Source organism: Thermobia domestica, chromosome 2 (genome assembly GCF_964235325.1).
Source record: "Thermobia domestica chromosome 2, izTheDome1.hap1.1, whole genome shotgun sequence".
Taxonomy (NCBI): domain Eukaryota; kingdom Metazoa; phylum Arthropoda; class Insecta; order Zygentoma; family Lepismatidae; genus Thermobia; species Thermobia domestica.
The window spans coordinates 59,153,212-59,172,083 of NC_137455.1; positions in this window are offsets into that span (position 1 = coordinate 59,153,212).

Here is an 18,872-nt window from a genome sequence, read left to right on the forward strand (position 1 = left end):
TAACCATTAATATCCTTGAGTTTATAGCACAGAATATTGGGCATTTTTTAAAAATTTTCAATCGTAAAATACTTTGTTTCTCTTGATTTTGTTTTCAATGTTATTCTTCTCTGTTCCAACTTTTGTTTAATACTTTCTCATTATCCTTGGTCTCGCCCAGCCAATTTTCTCCGTTTTTCACTATACCTACACTTCAAAGTGTAGTAGCCACTAACACTATTTGAATATGTCTATGTTTCTCGAATAATTAAAAACTTAATGTTTCTTTCAGCGCCGGAAGTACATGATGTGATGTATACTAATTAAAATGGGATAATTACGTTTTCTTCTTATAATATTTCAAATGATAGAACATGTTAGAGATCGAACCAAGAACGAGCACAGAAAAAAAAAAACTATTTGTTTTAAAGAAACAGAAAAATAAACACACTGCTGAACAAGACTGCACTTATTTTATATAAGAACATATTTACACATTTTTATATTTAATATAAAAACGTGTAAATGTGTTTTTATATTAAATAAGTGCAGTCTTGTTCAGCAGTGTGTTTATTTTTTTGATTAGATTTGCAAGACGTATGACTATGATTGTGTGTCAGTTTAAAGATACACTGAATACATATCCCCTGAATATCACTTTGAGGATTGGCAATAATCTTCCAAAATGGAAAATATTAAAATTGTAGGACAATCTGATATACTGGAACTTTTGTTTCTGCTTTTAGGAAGGAGCTACATTTCATATTTAAGTCGAGTTATACTTGGAGACTGTGTTGCCAACGGGGGTCGTCAAACAGTAGCTAAGTGACTTACAGAATATAGCTGAAAAGGGTTAACCTTGTCTAAAATGATGATTGACTTAATAGCTGACATATTTTTGTAATACAAGAAGCAGAAAATCTCCTAACATTACTGTACATAACCTAAATTATTCTTCCTGCCATTTTCAAATGAAACACGTTTACTCTTAGTTCACATATAAAGTATTTCTAGAACGCCTTGCTGGCATCGTTTACAAAAAATATTAAACATCTCTTGAGTTATTTTGGTAATGTTGGTTTTATAGCGATTAACTATTACTCTAACACAACACTAAAAATATACATAACCCTTGGCAAAAACAGCATTGGATCAGTAAAATACAAATTAACCATTAAAGGGTGAAATATCCGAAATCATGATTTACTATTACATTGTGTTATATAAACCAGAATGGTACACGCATGATTCATAAGACTTATTGTGGAGCAGGAATATAAGTAAACACTACTGTAAGCATAAAGAAGTCATATTTTAACCTATTTTTATTCACGTTTCTAAATAAATTTTGATTGGCAAATATGTTAAATTGCCGCTAAAGATAAATGGCTAGAAATTGGAAATTATGAGTGTAGATTTGGCGAAAATAATACTTAAAGAGTTAAACTACATTTTCAATGGCTAAACGTTGTAATAAAAAGGCTAACTTAGCAACACTACTTGACAATATGTTGATAAAAAAAAGTATAATATTCCTAATTCTTAATCAGTATTCTTAAACAAGAAAAATACTCCGGACGTAATTATACGTTTGATCAAATCGTGATATTATTTCTATCGTTCTTAGAATTCTTGATAATTATGTGGTTTCACAGTAGTGTTGAGCAATAGACAGGGCTACCTGCTACACGGTTTTACAATGCTACTGTGTTGCTGAAAAGTTGCAAATGGTTAGAATTCTAACAAACGATAAATAATAGTAACTCATCTTAATCATTCTAACATATCCATTATAAGGAAGGAATGAAACTCTAAGGTTACCATATTTTAAAAGCATGAAATCAGTACATTTTTTTTTGAAATTTTCCAACAGTATATTACTTTTTATGATAATACAATATAATGACAAATCTGTTAATTTTCGTGGTGCCATAACTGGTAATTACTAGCCATTTTAAATGAGGATACTGGACATTAGGGGTGTGTATCAAAAGTAGAGATGCAAGGGCTCGGAAAAAAACCGGCTTTTTTGGAAAAAATTCGGTTTTTTCTGCTTTGCTTTTTTGCTTCGGAAATTTTGGGCTTTTTTCAAAATACTGCTTTAAATTTATAAAACAGACTTTGTATCGCTTCTCTATAAAACAAAAAATCATTTAATTAGTGGTTGATGCTGATAATAATATAAAACATCGAAAATAAACTATGAATTTCGAAAAAATATTTCAAACAATTTTTCTTCAACAAATTTACATTATGAATTCCACAGGATTAACCAATGTATATAATAAGAATTTTTTAACCTCCTATATACAAAAGTAAGCAGAGTTGGCAAGAACCGTGGTTGTTTTTGAAAATGCCAAAAACCCGTTTTTTGGGGGATGTTTAAACCAGGCTTTTTTTGGTTTAAACCAGGCTTTTTTGACTTAGATTTTTTGCTTTATGTATTTATATTATATATTCACAGAAATAAGTTTGTTTCGCCTTGATGTTATTATGCAACAGCGGGGTTATGCCGGAAGAACTCCCATAACCTTAAAGAAGTGCGGTCAGTAAATTTCTTAAGTTGAGAATCTCCCGCCCTAGCCATTGGGAAAATCCCGTCATCACTTGAAATGTAAGACAATAACGGGAAAATCCTGTTATTGCTTTGCATGTAAAATTTAAAGGTCAACGTACCATAATCAGTACGCTACAACTGAGGTATTAAATTACAAATTTAGTACCGGTACGTAGATATCATTGAAAGTCCAATCCAAGCTAATGTTGGAAGCTACGTAGGCAATCGTTAAATTTTGCCAATTTCTATCAATATATTTAAGCAATATTGGCTTCTTTATAAAACAACACGCATTTAGGCATGTAGAAATATACAATTTGGTTTGTTTCGTATATTTAGGCTTACCATCCTTACGAAATACCGAGGTTATCAAGGACTTTCGCTTAAACTGACATCCGAACCGCTACTTGGGTTACGCATGAAAGAAGGTTTGTGGTTCGACTGAGAATTGAACATGGGACACCTTGCTTAAAAGGTGAAAGGGAAATAAAAGTATTGCAGGTGGTTTCATACCTGGAAACGTTACCATGAAGTTCACACGATTCGCATTTTTCATTCTTTTTATTTTTGTGGTTTAAACCAGTTATTAAAAAAAAAGTTGGTGTAAACCAGCCAACCCTAAAAGTAAACACTTCTTTTTAAAGAATACACAAATAACTAGCAAAATAGTATGTAGTATCTTTACTTCAAAATATTCCATACCCTCTTTTTGAAACAAAATAAAATTAAAATAAAAGATAAGAGAAATACTTAGATTTATATGATACACTTAAAGGCTGCACATCTAGAGCTTTTGGTTCTGTATATTCTTGAAATTCTACAGTTAAGTTTTATAGAACCACCATCACAGTTTACCCAATCCTCAAGTTTTCTGAATTTTTAACAAGATTCAACATATTACGGAACCCCCCCCCAAAAAAAAAAACAAAGACTACGGAATATATTTAAGTTAAGCTAAATACAACTGCACAACAAACATGACTGAGTGATTAGCTTTTGCGCTTCTATCGGGAAGTCCGGGATTCAACCAGCATTCGACCATTCTGACAAAGCTTTTCTTCATTCCATCTGTGAATGTAGAAATAGTGCGTGTACTCTGAGTTGGGCGACTTCCTTTTTTATTGTTTTTAAATCGTTATTATTACTAATTGCCAGCAGTGACGGTTTTGCGAAGGTTAGGGGGGCGGTCTTTCGGACTGAAGCCCGTTCCCCAAAGTTACGGAATGTCTGCAACAAACTAAATATCTATTATTTATGCCTTTACTCATAAACTTTAAGCTCCCGTCAAATAAAAATTACGAATGTTTAAAAAAACTAAACATTAGTAAGAAACCCTTCCCAAAATACTTTTCTAAATCCGCCACTGATTCTCAGTATAAAATGATTTTTAAAGTTGTATCCGGAAGATTATTGCTAAACATATAAACGAAACGAAATATTAGTTATGCCTGTACTCATAAACTTCAAGCACTTCTCAAATAAAATTAGGACTTTTTAGGAAACGAAACAATCAGAAAACCCTCCTAAAGTACTTTTCTAAATCCGCTACTGATTATTTGTATAAATTGGTATTCAAGGTTGTGTCCGGAAAATTATTGCTAAATCACTTCACAGCTACAGTATAACAGAAATGTGGAAGTACGGTTTGACGGACATATTGAAAAACATACGCTTTGACGGATAAATAGAAAAAACGGGCAAGTTTAACTTTTGCGCTAGAAGCTAGAGTACTAAAAGCTCTTAGAAATGAAACACGGATGACAAACTAGAGAAGAAAAAAGATGTCGATAACTCAAAAGTTAAAATAAAGTTAAATAGCCTCTAAAATTACCCTCAAATACTACATTCTTCATGTTAGCTTTAATTCGTAAAACATGTGCTCCATCCATCTTGATGGTGAATTTCAGAGCGAAATATCACATTCAGGTCATGGAATTCTTATCTAACTATAGAATATACTATAAGAAAGCTATTTAGATATAAAAATCATGAAGTTGAGAAAAGCCAAAAATTCCAAAATTCTCGTTTTTTTTCCAAAAAAGCCGTCTTTTTATGTGAAAAAAACACCGATTTCAAAAAGCCGGCTTTTTTGCACCTCTAGTAAGTGGAGTTGGATATTTTCTGAAAGATGAAAACACCTATGAGGGGCAAAAGTTGTGTATTAGACCCTGTAACTATAATCCAAAATTTGGAGAAAATCGGTCAACATATTCTTCCCACACCATCTTTGTTTCACTGTTGTATAAAATAGGTCCCTTGATCGTTTTTTTTAGGGGGTGAGGATAAAATGCGTTTCTTATTGGGCTACTGCTGCAATGTCTTATATCTGGAAAGGCCTAAGGTGGAAAACTTTGCTTATTATACAATGTGACTATCACCCAAAAATTAGGACCAAATTGGAGAGTATCGTTTGTCTACACCAACACCATCTTTGTTCCACTACAGTATATAATGACGTCTTAACCGTTTCAGGTTATAATGTTTTTCTCAGTAGGGTTGCAGTCATCGTTGATAGATCAACATATTTGTACTAAAAGCTTTATCAAAAGTATCGAAAAAAAGAAGAAAGAATTCCCAACTCTTCTTCTTGTTTGTTTTCCTTTTTCTTTTGTTTTTTTATCAAAATATTTTAAAAAGTAGATGAAAATGATATGAAACACAATATAGCGCTTTAATGAAATATATTTTTTTAATGAAACTAAAAGCAGTATAAAAATTACTCGACAGCCTTATAAGTGAACTTTATCTTGAAAACTGGCATGATGTATCGTGAATGGAGCTTGTTCCGAATGAATCCCTCTCTTGCTTCAGTTCCGCAAAGCAATCGGAAGTTTCGATCTGAAATTTCACGTTCCTTTCCACGCTTTGAGTATGGCAAGGATATCTTGGAACTTCACGCTTTTCCCTTACAAGTTACCATAATTCCGTTTCTGATAGAGCAACAGTGACAATGACAGTCTTGCCAGCAAATGAGGTCCACGTAATCCTCAGAATCGAAGGTCACACTTGGAATTTTGAATTGTCTGGTTTGATGTTGGTCTGTCGCAGCAGCATATATTCTCGCATTTATGATTCAGCGAACGGCAAGTTCTGGAATGTGTTGTCTGACGTAGATCACACTTCCAGTAGCATGTTTTCCGGATTGTCAAAACACGCATTTCTCTGGGTAGTGTTGAAAACAACAACTTTGTGATCTTGTATCAGATATCGAGCAAGAGCGATATTTTGATATTTTGACCAATCTTTGCTGAAAGGGTGGCACTTTATCAGAAACTATACCGGTTCATATACGAGCAAAACATACTCAACAATGGTGAGTAGCTCTTCGGCTGGACTTTACTGTTAACTTGGGGATATAGCCTGACGTAGTCTGCTTGCATTATAATCCACCGGGAATGGGGTACGGACCTAGGATTTCTTCTGAACAAACCGATGGAACAATTACCGTGAGCAATTGCTTTGCAAATCTCGTACTGATATTTCTGGTCGTTACTTAGAACTTGAGCAGTTTATTTTGTCAGAGTTGACACGTTTCTTTCAATGTGATCGAATGACACCAATAGTAAGTTGTCGCATATTTGAAGTTGCTTCCAGATTTTTCCAGAATAGTGTAATACTGTAAGCTTGAGGCAAATGACTTTACGGACAGAGATGTACCAAGGATTCAAAGTTCTCCATGGGTTTATTTGGCTCATGAACTTTATATGTAGTTTCTGTAGGAATAGTATTTAATGTTCAAGATGAAAATGAATAGTTGAAGTTGAAATATATAGGTTAATATTATTTCAAATGAACCGATAAAAAATAGGACTTTACCTATCTTCCTCTCTCTCTTTCCTCAATTATTTGGAAGTTGTTCTTTTGAAATGCTTAGAATTATGCACGACACTAATGGCAGTTATATACTTTTTTGTCTCACCAATTTAAGATTTTATGAGTATGTGTATGCTGGCATTAGCATACGGATCCATAGATTATATAAATACGAGGTATGTTTGTAACGATCTGAAAACCGATCGTTTCAAATCTTATTTGTTTTGCTTCACATTGTGATTATTGATTGTTTTATTTTATTCTAAATACTTGTTCACTTAATTTTAAGGTTATTGTTACTAATTTTAATACGTTACTATTAATTTACAAAACAATTTTTATTAAAACGAGTCTATGAATTATAGTTTTCTGGGATACTAAATGAATCACTGGGCGGAAAGTGTTTTAAATTCTGTATATATGCATTTTTATCTTTTTCTTAGTATTGATCGATTAAAAGACATACTGGGGTGAAAAAAAAAACCTGATGCAAAAAAAACCAGCACTATTAATAGTGAAGAAGACAAGACAAGACATACGCTGAATGTCTACATAAACAGAGAAAATTAATAAATGTAAGGAAGGAATTAATTTGACGTTTTTTAAACAATTTGATGTGTTGTCTAAGTTTAATACCATATTGTATTAACAATCATATTCTTTTGTGCTGCAAATTAATATATATGGTAAAATGTGTTCAAGCAATATCATTGAGATGTGTTATAATATGAATTGCTAAGAACCTAGCCCCGCCTATTTCCTTATCCCAGATGATTCCCAATGTTTATCAAGTTAGATTTTACATGAAATAACTATTTTATTAAATAATAAGGAGTTTCCTGAATCTAGAAGGCTAGTATTACAGCTTATGTTCAAACTACGAGACGGATGTTTTTAAATACGTATTCTTAGCCATTGTTATACAAAGCTCCGTAGTCATGTACCAATACGTCGTTGTCTTAAAGTAATTAATGAGTTAAATATTATAAATAATTGGAGTATATACATCGGATTCTTTATAGTAAATGAAATAATCAAGGCACTTGCTGTAGGAAGTAAAATGGTTATAAGATAACGGTTGCATTCTATTATCCGGATCGTTTAAAAGCAGATAGCTGTAATATAGTTCTTGTATTCCGGTAATTGAAATAAGCATTAACATTTTTGGAACTGAGATTTGGAATCTGTATTATTATTATTATGATTGTTAAATGCTGTGAATCTACTTCCACGCATGATATCCGGACCTGCTCGACTGGTTATAATTGGAATGGAAGTCCGAAATGCAAATAATATAAAAGTTAAGTTTTCGTATGGCAACGAATGGGTAGTACTAGTGTGTTTTAGAAAATAAAATTAACACCGCACATGTTCATTACATTTTACTGCTGCTTGAAGTAACTGAACTTTAATAAGATACTAAGTGCGGGCGGTCCCGGATTCGTCTCCCAGTGGGGACAATCGGTTTAAGAAAAGTAAAAGTTTTTGAGGACATCCATCTTGAGTGAGATTTACCTGGGTTTTCCTCACTAACACCAGGCAAATGCCTGGATAGTACCTAACATATAGGTCTCGGGTTGCTTCCTTCCATCTCGAATCCTTTCTTCCTTTCCTTTCCTTTCCTTTCCTCGGATAGACTGATCGCTGAGGGACGTCATCTCTTATACGTAACGGGCTAACATAGCCATGGATGCCGAAAGCCCAGAACTCTAATTCCTAATCCAATGCCGTGCCGTAGAAATTCAGTGCCCGGGGCGAGAATATATGACGGCGCCTCCATACATACCGTGAGGTCGACAGACCAGTTGCGAAACCCACCATGGTTGACGCGAAGCGTAAAAAACATTTTCAAAAATAAACTCTGCATTTCCTTGATTTTGAAAACTTTTTATCATGTTTTCCTTCCATTTTATATATGCACATGCATTTTCCTGGCATGAATAAAATTATAGGACCACTTCCTCCCGAATTTGTGCTACTTTACTTCGGCTACTGGGGCCGTCGCCCTGTTCACCTTCCCCACGTCATGCCACTGTCTTAATACTTTAATGAAACACTAAAGAGCAGTTATAACTCTTCAGATTACGTTATGGACCAAGCGATTTTAGTTTAAAAAATGGAGAAAGGTTTAATGCCTTCCTCCACTTCTATACACAGGCAAGATTTTTTCAAACAATATAAGGATATAAACTTCTCAGTTATGGTTTGGTTGCCATTATTTAAAAACACAAACTATTCTTGGGATCTTGAACTTCAAATTTCTCTCCTGCAAAATTTCAATTTTGGAATTTGCCCCTCGATATTCAAGTGGCTCATTGTTTTATGTTGTTTTATAAATTAAATAGAAGCATATGCTTTAGTCCAAAATTTTTAAAAAATAATTATGTGAGCCAGAAGTTGAAGAACTTTCATATAATTTTATTGCCAAAGTTTTTTTTCAAAAAGAAAACACTTAAAATAACCCTTTAATAGAGAAATCTTAATAGAGAACTCAACTTATATATAATATTGTTGTTAATACCTAAGATATAGTTTCTTAAGGTGTTAATGAATATGGACATTTCTATAATATTGTAATATAAATATTACTAACAGAGAACGAAATAAGTTTATGAATGTGATTCTATTGTTATTTCATAAACGAATGTTTCATTTTTAAACTCCTGAAAATAAGCCATAACTCGTTTGTCCTGAAAGAACCTACAAGATGTAGATCCTTCCTTTCTTACGTGAGTTGTTTTTGGATATTATGACTCAAGCAATTTCGTTTACAATTAATACAGAAATATATATAGAGTAACTGTCCCAACAATTGACAGTATAAGAGCAGTATTTGACAAATTGCATGTTTTTTTTTTTTTGCCCTTCAAATGAGTCTAACTTACTTAACTCTCGTGTAGGTACGAAGGCATCCTTCCTTCATTCATACACTCCACCGGAAAAATATAGACTGATAATTATTATTTTTAAAATATATATATATACAAAACTTTGTTTATTGTACCAGAAATTGACACGGTGATTTGAGAGAATCACCAGTAATTGACACATCGCGACCCAGTAATTGACATCTCTTAGTATCTTACTTCGAATGGACTACATAATTTTCTACCACCTTACCAAGCTGATTTATAACAGTTTTGAGATATTATTTTTGCATACAACGGATGTTAATACTAAAATAATGCAAATATGCATAGCATAGTCTTGTTTCCAGTTGACATATGACAAGAAAATTAAGTACTAATAATTGTATAATTGAAAAGTAAAATGTTTTCTAATACTATGAGTGAAATATTATCTTATTTGAAATGTCCTCGGTCCTAATGTAATAGCACGCATAACACATAAAGTAATCGCCTAACGATGCCGGAAAACCTTTATGATAGTTACATCTGTCGGTATGAGATTTTGATCTTGCGCATAACGACATTATCCAATTAGAGAAATCGATCCGTAAAATATGAATTTTATATCCACCTTTATCAATATCAGTGACTTTTAGCCACACAAATTTGTCTTCCGTGACCTCTTTAAGAAATTTGACGAACCCTGTCCTTATCAATAGCAGGAATGCAACCGATATAAAACTGTTCATCATAATAAACACGTGTTTTTTCAATTTTACACGTTGATAGTTGATGTGACGTGGCTGGAATGTCACTGTCCATTCCCACACTCTCTTGCGTGATGACTCAGTGGTAGAGCGTTTACCTCCGGAGTTTGGAGTCCCTGGTTCAACCCCAGCTCGCGCCGTGTGGACTTTGTGGTAAACACATACCGTGTTCGTGGGTTTTCTTGGAGTTCTCCCGTTTCCTCCCACTTTCTTTATTCCACCATTTCACTCATTTCACATAACCGGCATAATCGTGGGACGTAAAACTTAAAGATTTCATTTAAAGAAGAGTTAGTGTTTCCACCACCTGACGGAATCTGAAGTGACGAATTTGATGGCACGGACGGTATTTCTAACACTTGTGCCAATTCTGTTTTATCGTTTTCCTCTGGGGTATCACCAATATCTAGGGAAGAATGGGGACCTCTCACTTGTAGGTGTAGCCAGTATGCAGCTGCGTTGCATCCATATGATCATTAGCTAAAGATGCACTCTGAGTTGACATTAGACCTATTAGATATGATTTTACTTTGCTTCATAGATGTGATTTCACTTGTAAAGAAACAAAGCAGAATCTTTCCTTAGCTTCATCAGTGTAAAGCATTCACAGTGTGCATAAGTATATGTTATGTCCTACTTTTTTTAAAATTAATCGGCTACTGTAGGCTACTCTACCAGTGGCAACGTGCCAAGTAAGAGTACTGTAGATTAAGGGAAGACACTTCCTCAAAGTCATATTGAACGCTCAAAAAGACAAAAATAAGGGAAAAGGCCTAGGTCCACTTAACTCCGTACCAAGGAGATATTTACCACTTCAAGATTTTTTTTTTAAAAAAAGGAAGGTCAGTTCGCTGTTAATCACAAAGGTGTCAACCCAGGACCTTTCGAATGATGACAAATCACAATAATAACGAAGGTGTGTAAATTGTACAATTTTTCCACAGTAGCCTAGTAATTGACACCATTGGATCTAGTAATTGGCTCCCTGTCAACTACTGGGATTTCATAAGAATGTTTTTAACTCTACCAGGAAACTTAACTTCACTGAAATACACGGTATACAAATTTTTACTAATATTCATTGAGCTTAGGCAAATCACCAGTAATTGACAGGGGTGTCAGTTACTGGTGATTGCAGCTAACCTGTGATCAATAATTGACATCCCCCCCCCCTGAAAACTTGGTTTAACTTTTAGGAAGCTAAAATTTTTGGTTTAGTCTGATCTATTAGTCCTTCAGTTACTTTAAAAGATCTTTAACTCGTCAGTCTTTATTATGGTCTATTTGATATGCGCCGGAAACAAAAACAACTTTCCTTAAGCATAACCGTTACTAGAAGGCTGAAAAAACAGTTGACTTCTCACTGTCCATCGATGTTCTGCTTCCTTTGGAGTACTACAACCAAGTGACAAATATTAACAGTAGTGTAGGATTGACAACACCACAAAGGAAAGCAGATGACAGCATTTGCTGGTATCTAGTTCCGCAGTCTTGTTGCGGCGAAAAAAAGACGACAGTGTCAATTACTGGTACACTGTCATTTATTGGGACAGTTACCCTATATATATATAATATTAAGTGGGTATTTCTATAATGTTTGGTAAATCATTCTCATTAAAATGATTATATGTAATAATTTACCCTTGGACGGGGAGAGCTTTCTTCGAAACAAGTTTTCACAAAACGAGTTATAATTTTGTTCGTGCTTCAGAAAGAAATGTTTCAGCAATGACTGCAGAACTGTAGAATAACATCTTCCAGTTGAAGAAAGTGAAGCAAGAAAGTGAAGCGAATGTTGGACCATATATGCTATTTACGGTGTCATTGGTAAACTTGAAACTTCTTTCCCTTGATTAGCTTTTCAATGTTGGCAAATTAATCGGACTTCTTGTCTCGGGCTTCATGAGCTTTATACTGTACTTGAGAAGAGTTTCTACCACATGTATTACTTTGAAACAAAAGAAAGTGCATTTTCAAAGCTGTTGACGAAGATTAGCGAATGAGTCCATAGAAATTCAATCTTTGTAACATGTAAGAGGACGGACACATTGAATATTTTTTCTCCCAATGGAGAGTTGTTTTGCAGTTAGAGGAACATCATCGAAATAAATCTAAAGAACACTATTGATTACAAAAATCATTAACTCTATTTTTGACTTACATCGCAACAAACACGACTATATTTGTAGTGTATACAAAGACTTTGATTCAGAGATATCAGATGAAAAGTGGTTTCTTAGAAATGTTTATATCAGCACATTTAACATGTTATATGTATCAGCACTTTATTTAAGCGGTATCGCATCACAGTTTCCTTCAGATAATTATAAAAAGGCGATAAAACAAAAAATAATCTATGATCATTTATTACTAAAGTGAATTATTTTCGGAGCAAAAACAGCATAACATAACGCTAGTATTTTCTTCATGAGAAAAGTTACTGCATAGCGTAGTCAATAACGCCCTTGTTTTTGGTGCAAGGGGTTATGGGTTCGATGTCTAGTAGTGACACTCGGTCGGAAAGGTGTGAAAAGATTTTTCAGGCTAGTCATTCTGAGTAAGTTTTTCCCTCTTTTACATAAAGCAAATGCCGGTTCAGAACTTTTCATTCCTTTCCTATTATTTTCTTCCTTTCCTACTGCTCGAGGTAGTGTGATCGCACGTTGACGTCAGCCGTCTTACTGACAGGCTTAAAAAATCATAAACGCTAAATGTCCGAAAATATATTTCCTTCATGAGAAAAAGGTTCTCTTTTGATTTTCACATATAGTTGTAGTAGGTCTCTCGAAAATCTGGCGTTTTCCTTCAGGTTCTTCTTTGGTTCTCATTAAGATATGGCAATTCGTTGTGACTTTATAAGTTCAGACTATTTGTAGAATTGACAACCAGGAGACAATGTGTACTTCCGTATTTTAAAAATGAAGCGCCTTAATGGTCTTTCGAAATTTGAAATCTCAGTTTAGGTACGTTTTCGAAATTAAATATATGCCACATTGACTTGATCCCTAGTTTTCCATTGCAAGCGCTGCTATCGGCTGAAGGAATTCCACTCGCTTTCTCTCGCTTAGCAACAGCAGAACCCTTATTGGCTCAACGCTTGGGTGTGTGAGGGTGTGAGCTTTAGTTCGCGTTTTTGCCACGGCTCAAGAAATTTTGGCAGCACAATAAATAACTAGTGAAAACAGATAACTTTAGTAGCAACCTCCTTAGCTGTTGTGGTGTTCGAAACTCTGATAATTCATAAATGACACATCTACATCCTTATTTCCTAATATTTACCCAGGAAGATTTTTGTGGTACATTCTCTTCTTTTCACTTAAATGACAAAACAAAGTAGTGTTTTGGTTACAACTTAAGAAAACGGAAGAATGAGGCAAACCCCGGCAGTATTTGGCTAACATATATGTTTGGAATTAACACTACTTGTGTGAAATTAAATTTTTGTGCTTTTGCATTAAAAAATCACTTCATTGACTAGTAATGCCAATTTTTCGGTTCTTGATAACACTGCGGATTTATCACTACAAATAAATAAATAAATAATAAGTCTCCAAATAGATACGTTTAAGATAAGCTACCATTGTAGGCAATCTTTAGAATGACAATCTTGTAGTACTTGTAGTTAGATTAGTATTTATAATTGGTATGATTCCCTGTACTTTTAATTTTCATGTTCATTTGTTAGATACAAAGCTATTTATTTTTATTATTTTATTTTCATATAGGAGAGTGTGTGTATGTGGTATATGAAGTTGAGTTAAGTTTGATTTTAAAACTTGGAGCTAAGCCAGAAAACTTTTCATATTATCGGAGCGTGTACAAGTTGTTCTTTGGATTATAGCCGCGTTTTTAGTCATTTATATGGAACATGTTGGTAATATGGACAAAGTTTGTCATTCACTTTGGATCGTTGAATTGCAAGCTCGGCTTCCCTTTGGTTTGCATGAATTGTTGTATTTCGTTCCTTAAGTCAAAAACTTTTTAAACTACTTATCTTCTGCTCAAATAACACACAGCACTATATATATATATATAAAACAGATAGCCATGTTTCTCTGGATAAAAATCACATGGAATTAACGACGATTCTGTCCTTTTGTTCAAGTGAAGTTGAAAACTATCACAGTAACTTCAATGAAATTCTCAAAGCAATTGTTCTTTTTTCCTCACAAATTCTTCTGGTGAAATAAACAGTGGTAGTGGCGAAAATTTTTACCTTCGTATTTGGCTCTTTCCGTAGAAGCAATATAAATCATTCCTTCTTTTCTAATACAACATGAGCACTATCAGTAACAACACCCCGAAAGTTTTGTAGGCTGAATTCAAAAATATTGGACTGTTTTCTGATGGATGTGCCTTTGGTCGTTCAGTAGGCCAACGCCATTAATAATATAGAAAGTTGTACTGTATCTTTAGCATCTGCGCCTTCATATGAAGCAAACAATATGGCGTTAATTCGGACTACTATTTTTAAAATTCCTTCAGTACCGATGACAAGTCCTTTGGCACGACCTTTGGCAACAGTTCTTATTCTCACCTCAATCATATTTTGATGGGCAACATGGAAATTTTAAAACTTTTCTCTCTCTTGGGAAAGCTGTTTTATACTCTGGTAAATTCTCTTCTTCATACCTGCATCTAAATATTTTATCCTTCCTCTTCCTCTTCCTGGTTTTCCTTCTGCCAGTCACTCTATCAAAACGGTGATCAAATTGTAGTAACGAAAAAGATGATCAAGGATGTTGTTTCTTCTTTTCTTATTATCTTCATGATCTGTCATCCTTCATTAGCTTCTTTCAGTACATCTTCGTTCCTGTTTCTTTCGGTAAATGATATGTCCAGCATTCTGCGCCACCACAACATTTCAAATGCTTCCAGCTTGGATATTTCATCTTTTCTCAATGTTCACGTCTCTGATCCGTAAAGCGCCACGCTCCATACCAGAGTCTTAATAAATCGTTTTCGAACAATTAGCCCACCCCCCAAAAAGATATATTTTGAACACTTCTTTATTGTTTTGGTACATCATTTCTTCAGCACCGACGAAACAGTTATTTGTACGGACTTTCTATAAATGTTTTTGATTTTCTTTTGTTAGCAAATTTTTGAGCTATTACGTTACTTGCTTTGACTCACATATCTGTGTCTGTCCCCAGCATCTATAATATGTCCTCGTAGCATTTTAAATTGGGTTGCTATCGTTCACTATGTCCACGGCTTTGTCTTTAAAGATGATTATAATTTGAATCGAGCTTCGTCTCACAACTTCTGTGGTATTCTTTTGATACTGACATTGACTCATCCTAAGTTAAATACATTGACTTAGCATAGATCGGCCACAACACGTTCAAAATGATCCACTTTTCAGTTAAGAAAACGTCACAAGTCTCTTTCTGCTTGTACACCAAAGCTGTAGAAGGTGATGCTTTAATCGCAAACGACAGAAAATCCACTGAACATGCATATTATTATTATTATTATTATTATTATTATTATTATTATTATTATTATTATTATTATTATTATTATTATTATTATTATTATTATTATTATTATTATTAATTTAAGCATTTGTTTCCAACAACAGCTTAACAGCAACAAATTCACCAAGAATAATACAGAGTACATCAAAATGCATTACGTCATAATTATAAAAAACGGCTTATACATAAAATAATAATAAACAGAAATATGCTAAATACATCAGTGATAAATGAATACAAAAATAAAAAGCAAACGTGTAGCATCTATAATGATCAAAAAGTTAAAAATAATATGCAGTACATTAGAAATAAAAAAAAAAAAGAAAAATCTTCCTGATGACCCAAAGAGCTGTCAAGGAGTTTCGATTAATGAAGTTAAGGTAGCTATTAATTCTTTTCCATCTGGTAGCGCGGGAGGTCTCGATGGTCTTCGCCCTTCGATTCTCAAAGATCTCCTATCCTGTCCAGTACTTGAATCGAAGGAAAAGCTCTTAAAATCATTATGTGATCTGTTCAATTTAATTACTGCAGGAAAAGTCCCCTTGGAAGTTCCGCCATTGTTTTTCGGAGCCAAACTTACTGCTCTTAAAAATAAATGTGGTGGAATTAGACCTATCGCAGTCGGTAATGTGTGGCGCAGAACATGAGCCAAAATTATATGCTTCAGAACACGAGAGCATTTTAAGAACTTTTTGTCTCCCCACCAACTTGGTGTTTGTATTCCCAACGGAGCCGAAGCAGCTGTACATGCAACCCGAGTTTATTTTTCCTCCATTCACAATGTTCCTAAAGCTATCTTAAAGCTGGATTTTCACAACGCATTTAACGAGCTTCGCCGGGACTCCATGCTCACTACAGTGTTGAGTGAATTTCCTTCCATTTATCCATATGTTTACCAATGTTACGCTCAACCCAGTGATCTATTCTTAGGTGAAGACGCTATTTCATCCCAGAGAGGAGTACAACAAGGCGATCCCCTGGGCCCAGCACTCTTTGCTATAACCATTCATTTCTTAGTTAAATCAATCGACACTGAATTAAACATTTGGTACTTGGATGATGGGATTATCGCTGATGAACCTGATGTAGTTCTTTCAACTATAGCACAAATAAATGAGAAGGCATCTGCACTTGGTCTACATTTGAATTTTTCAAAGTGTGATGTTGGATTTCTTGGGTCAGATGAAGCCAAGTTCGACCTGTTATTTAAAAAAATTGACGAAGCTGCCCCAGGAATACGTCTTCTAACTAACCATAATGCTTGTCTTCTAGGCGCCGCTCTCACAAAGGAAGCATTTACCAATGTCCTGTTAAGCAAAAAATCGAAGTTAGAATATTTTTTGTCTCGTCTCGCCTCGATTTCTGTCCATGCAGCTTTCTTTCTTCTACGTGCCTCTTTATCGATCCCTCGTTTAACTATTTCTTAAGATGCTTTCCATCTTGGAATGAGACTCCACTACTGGAAAAATATGATCTTATCCTTAAAATGGGTCTGGAGTCAATTTTGAACTGGTCCTTGAGTGACGACTCTTGGATGCAAGCATCCTTATCTGTTGGATTAGGAGGTCTTGGTATTCGACGAACCGTTGATTTGGCGATTCCTACCTTTTTAGCGTCCTACCACGGATCTCTTCGTTTAATCGAGGCTCTCCTTCCACAAGGTTACCACCTGGAACCAGATGAAATAGTTCAAGAAGGCTCAAGTAAATGGATAAATATAACAGATACGGACCTTCCAGAAATCAGCAAAAGAGGTTTTCAGGCATCTTGGCACACACCAATAGCAGCACATTTTCATGAACTTCTTTTACAATCCGTTACTGTTCCTGAGGATAAAGCTAGGCTTCTTGCTGCGTCACCCCCCCATGCTGGGGCATGGTTAAATGCGTTACCTTCCCTCCAATTAGGTCTTCACATGTCTAATGAAAATTTTCGAATCGCAGTAGACTTAAGACTAGGTTCAGATGTTTGTGAGCCACATCGCTGTCCAGCTTGCGGGGCTAAAGTTACCCAACGCGGCCTGCATGGCCTCTCATGCATGAAGAGCATAGACAGGAACACCAGACATTCATATGTTAATGACATCATTTTGCGAGCCCTCACAACGGCAGGAATTCCTTCCATTCGTGAACCGTCAGGCTTTTGTCGTTCTGATGGTAAACGACCTGACGACATGACATTAATACCTTGGATGAGAGGCAAATCACTAGTTTGGGATTTTACATGTTCGGACACATTTGCCCATTCAAGCCTCCCATTGACTGTTATGAATGCTGGAGAAGTTGCTAGACGTAGAGAGGCAGAAAAGGAAAGGAAATACAACAATCTCCTCAAGAAATTTATTTTTGCTCCAATATCCATCGAGACCAGTGGGGCATGGGGTTCTAGAAGCCTTGATTTTATCAGAGAGGTAGGCAGACGCATATCTATCGTTTCTGGAGATGTTCGTTCAGTGTCCTCCTTAGTGCAACGTATATCCATTGCGGTCCAACGTGGCAACGTTTCGTCAGTTCTTGGAACGTTGCCGCCTGGAAGGGAACTGGAGGAGATATTTCTTCTCTAGTAGAGTAAAGCGGGGCAAAAGGTCGCACTTATTGTTCAGCATGCTATTGCTGCTATACCAAAAACAATATTGAGATGATCCATAATTGTTATTTTTTCTCGAAAGTAATGTGAAATGAATCTTTTTTATAAAGCATATATAAATATAAATGAATATGCTAATTAACGGCTGAGGAAGATATAAGATTTGCTGTCATCTGTCTTTTCTCAATGTCTGATAAAGAGGACGTTAGGTCCTTGAAACTGTAACAAAAATCGTATAGTTTTAAATAATTCATTTTGTTCTGGTCAAAAAAAGAAAAATATTGATATGTATATAGAGAGATAGATTTACAAAGTAACTAAAATACGATCACAAATACTTTAATAATAATAATAATAATAATAATAATAATAATAATAATAATAATAATAATAATAATAATAATAATAACCCAATTTGTTCAGAGGTAGAGAACAGCTGAGGGTAGAAATACAGCACTTTATCATATACTGTTATATTATCGTAACACTCTCAATTAAAAAATAAAACGTTTATAAGGTACATTGTAAATTCTAAAATAAAATCACATTCCGAGATATACAATTGTTGTAGCTTGTTAAGAACCTAGAGAATAAGATATGTTTCCTGTAATTTGGTTGCAATAAAAATTTTGTCCTTGTACCATATATTAGAACTTTGAAATCTAATACTCTGTGATACATCGGTTGTTAAGGATTTTTTAATACCTAGGTACAAATGAGGAATCAATGAAATTCTTCTGTCAGCAGTAGTTCAAACTTTAAATATGCTTTCCATATATTCACGCATCTTAGAGTAATAGTCCTCCAAAATATAAAATTACCCAATACCGTTCTTCAC